This window comes from Mandrillus leucophaeus, unplaced genomic scaffold, assembly GCF_000951045.1.
Source record: "Mandrillus leucophaeus isolate KB7577 unplaced genomic scaffold, Mleu.le_1.0 Scaffold657, whole genome shotgun sequence".
Taxonomy (NCBI): domain Eukaryota; kingdom Metazoa; phylum Chordata; class Mammalia; order Primates; family Cercopithecidae; genus Mandrillus; species Mandrillus leucophaeus.
The window spans coordinates 998882-1003430 of record NW_012107108.1 but is presented as its reverse complement, the minus strand read 5'-3'; positions in this window follow the sequence as shown (position 1 = coordinate 1003430).

The window sequence follows — 4549 nt, the reverse complement described above, 5'->3', positions numbered from 1 at the left end:
TGGTGGGATTGTAAACTAGTTCAACCATTATGGAAAACAGTATGGCGATTCCTCAAGGATCTAGAACTAGATGTACCATATGACCCAGCCATCCTCCTTGTTCTTTAAGAGTGTTATGACTATTTTTTGTCCTTTGCATTTGCACATATGTTTTAGGATTTATTGTGATGCTCTACCAAAGAAATCTCCTGTTCTTTCTAACGTGGTTAGACTAGCCTGTTGCTATTGTGGCTAAGAGTGTGTGTGTGAGGTGGCAATGGGGGAAAAGATGGAGTTTATCAGCTCTTTAATAGGCCCTTTTCTCTTTTGCTAGGTGATAGCTCCTTCAGTGCATTTGAGGGGAATGTAAGAAGAAGAAAAATAAAATTTAAAAAATCTCGGTTAGACCTAAAACCATAAAAACCCTAGAAGAAAACCTAGGAAATACCATTCAGGATAGGCATGGGCAAGGACTTCATGTCTAAAACACCAAAAGCAATTGCAACAAAAGCTAAGATTGACAAATGGGATCTAATTAAACTAAAGAGCTTCCGCACAGCAAAAGAAACTACCATCAGAGTGAAAAGACAACCTACAGAATGGGAGAAAAGTTTTGCAGTCTACCCATTTGACAAAGGGATAATATCCAGAATCTACAAAGAACTTAAACTAATTTACAAGAAAAAATCAAACAACCCCATCAAAAAGTGGGCAAAGGATATGAACAGACACTTCTCAAAAGAAGACATTCATACAGCCAACAGACACATGAAAAAATGCTCAGCGTCACTGGCCATCAGAGAAATGCAAATCAAAACCACAATGAGATACCATCTCACACCAGTTAGAATGTGGATCTTTAAAAAGTCAGGAAACAACAGGTGCTGGAGAGGACGTGGAGAAATAGGAACACTTTTACACTGTTGGTGGGACTGTAAACTAGTTCAACCATTGTGGAAGACAGTGTGGCGATTCCTCAAGGATCTAGAACTAGAAATACCATTTGACCCAGCCATCCCATTACTGGGTATATACCCAAAGTATTATAAATCATGCTGCTATAAAGACACATGCACACGTATGTTCATTGCGGCACTATTCACAATAACAAAGACTTGGAACCAACCCAAATGCCCATCAATGATAGACTAGATTAAGAAAATGTGGCACATATACACCATGGAATACTATGCAGCCATAAAAGAGGATAAGTTCATGTCCTTTGTAAGGACATGGAAAAAGCTGGAAACCATCATTCTCAGCAAACTATCGCAAGGACAGAAAACCAAACACCGCATGTTTTCACTCATAGGTGGGAATTGAACAATGGGAACACTTGGACACAGGAAGGGGAACATCACATACCGGGGCCTGTCGTAGGGTTGGGGGACGGGGGAGGGATAGCATGAGGAGATATACCTAATGTAAATGACAAGTTAATGGTGCAGCACACCAACATGGCACATGTATACATATGTAACAAACCTGCATGTTGTGCACATGTACCCTAGAACTTAAAGTATAATTTTAAAAATCCCAGTTAAACAGGAAATTGCAAAGTTCTCTCTGGTTGGCTGTTGCTCTTTCTCATTTCTCATTTAAATGCCAGTTCTCTCACTGGGGCTTGTGTGTGGACTCTTCAGAGGACCACGGAAGAGAGGAACCTCCCACTGCCCAGCTCAGACTTGGCCTTTTCTACACTCCTGGCCACCTCTACACAACCTGCCTCCACCTCCTCTATATCCCCTGCCATGACCTTCTTGCTGCTGGGATCCGTTATGTACATGGGAATCTCGAGTAGAATGCTGGCAAGAAGCTTCACACTCAGCTACGCTGCGTGGTTCTACCATACCCACGGAGCACTCACACTTCCTCACCATCCCCACCTACTCTCCCAGACCCCCCGGGCCATGCCTGGTAACACAGCAGATAACTGGTAGGTATACTGGCTAAGCAGACATGCCTCCCATCTCCTGTGCATGCAGGCATCGCCGTGTTTACATCACCGTCTTCACATCTTTCCTCTTGGGCTCCCTCTGGGATGGAAGAGAGTGAAGAGACTCTCTGCATAACTTTGTTCTAGGAATCCCTCTAGCCACAAGCTCATCTCCTCATCGTTATTGGTGATAAGTTGTATTGCTTTGGGGGTTAATCTAATCTGGTCCTTCTCCGTACCCTAGTGCTTCTGGCCAGCTCTGGCCCCAACTGTGGGCAAATTGTTGGCAGAATGCACACTCGGATGTGTGGTGATCAGTGGCTTTGGTTCTCAGTTTTGGACCATAAATGTACTTTCCTCCCTCCAAACAATAGCAGCAATAAAACAACAATTAATTCCATGTTTTTTAAAGGCCAGTTTTGTTTTAAAATCTAAAATAACTAAAGGTCTTTCCTGTCCTTGCCTCTAAGAGCAGCTAATCTATTTTTAATAAGAAGTGATTCTTTTTTTCCCCCACACTTTTGGTGTATGGTGAGTGTGGTCACTAATGAGACAAAGACTTTCACATTCAACAAATGCATGTCTGCATTTACCACGTGGTGTGCGCTGTTTTAACGTCGAGGTCTAAACATTAACAAATCTGATTTAACTCAAATAAAATCTGCAAGTCAGGTGTCATTATTTGAGTTTTAGCTTAAAAAAAAACAAAAAAAACCAAAACAACAACAATGCTGAGAATGTTGATCTCCCAGAGGGCCAGTAAATTTGCTATTTTAGCCACAGCCATCTCCCAAAGTCAGTAATTTTTCACAGGAATGACCACGAGGAAGATGTTAGATGTGCATCCACCTGGAAAAGCAGCACAGAAACAGACGACCTGTCAGTGCAGCCACTGTCATCTCCTTACACAAAAGAAGGCATTTTAAATTGCAAAAGTCTGAAATGATTGAACTTACACCATATGTGATTTTTTTTATCGGGTGCTCTAGAGACTACCATTATGAGGTCAGCACTCGGCCAGTAATTCACTTTTATGTCTCCAGAGTTACTTACTTGTCTCTTTGAACCAGAGAAAGAAAGAAGCAGCTTTTAAGATAAATGGGGAACAAAAGACAGAACAACGACAGTAAGTGTACTTTATTTAGCTTGTTGACTTCCAAAAGTTAAATGGAATTTTTTAAATGCATATTTCTCATTATTTGATTATACAAAGTCTTTGCGGGTATTTGGGAAATCTGACAACATAAAAACATATCAAAGAAATAATCTCATAGTTTCCCTAGATCTCCAGAAAAAAGCAAAGCAATCTCTGTTTTCAAATGAAGTTCTTTATCTTTTTTGTTTTTGGAGAGCAGCACCTAACATTTTCATTGGATTTTCCAGTTCATCTTTCCACATTATGTGGAACTTTTAAAATAAGACTTTCATTTGATCATGGGCATTCAATTTTAACTTAATTATTGTAGCACCGATTGACAAATATTTTATTCTTTTGGAGAATCTCATTAAGATTTTCACATTTTTGTTTTATTTTCCATATAAGTTTTAAAAACCCTGATCAATCTGAGCTGTATCTGATTTTTACTGTAATCAGTTAAGAACTGCCTTTTCTCTCTTAAGATGTTGAAAAGTTTGTGTTTGTATTTATCTCACTGTGCAATTAATTTGGTTTTGTTCTTTGATGGAAATCTGAGTTGTGTTTTATTCATATGAAAAAGATGCAGCAGTAAATCCCCATCTTCATTTTAACATGTGGAGCAGATGGTCCACATCTCTGAAATGCAGAACGCAAGTCAAGGCTTTTCTTTCACTTTTGCTGTTTCTTAATTTGATGACTGGAAAATAATGCAAACCTATATGAGCACTAGAGCTTTTTTGAAATTTCTGAATAGCACTATTTTAAGTTTCTGTTTTTAGAATTTCAATAACTACTCATATAGGAGATTTGCAGAAATCTGATCAACACTGTTTTATTTTTACTTTTTAGATTCAGGGCTACATGTACAAGTTTGTGGTCTAGGAAATTTGTGGGTGACGGGGCTTTGGCGTACAGATTATTTTGTCACCCAGGAAATAAGCCTAGTACCTGATAGGTCATTCTGTCCTCACTCTCCTTCTACCCTCCACCCTCAAACAGGCCCCAGCGTCTATTGTTTCCTTCTTCCCTCGTGTCCATTTGTTCTCCATGTTTAACGCCCACTTATAAGTGAGAACACGCAATACTTGGTTTTCTGTTCTTGTGTTAATTTGCTTAAGATAACGGTGTCCAGCCCCATCTGTGCTGCTGCAGGGCACATGATCTCATTCTATTTTATGGCTACGTGGTAGTGCATGGTGTGTATGTACCATAGTTTAGTTATCCAGCCCATAATTGATGGGCATTTTCTTTGATATTTTGTCTTTGATATTGTGAATAGTGCTGAGATAAACGTACACATACATGTGCCCTTACAGTAGAACAATTTATATTCCCTTGGGTAGATACCCAATAATGGGATTGCTGGGTTGGACGCTGGTTCTATCTGAAGTTTTTTGAGAAATTACTGAACTGCTGTCCCCAATGGTTGAACTACATTACATTCCGACAAGCAGCACATAAGTGTTCCCTTTTCTCTACAAGTTTGCCAGCATCTG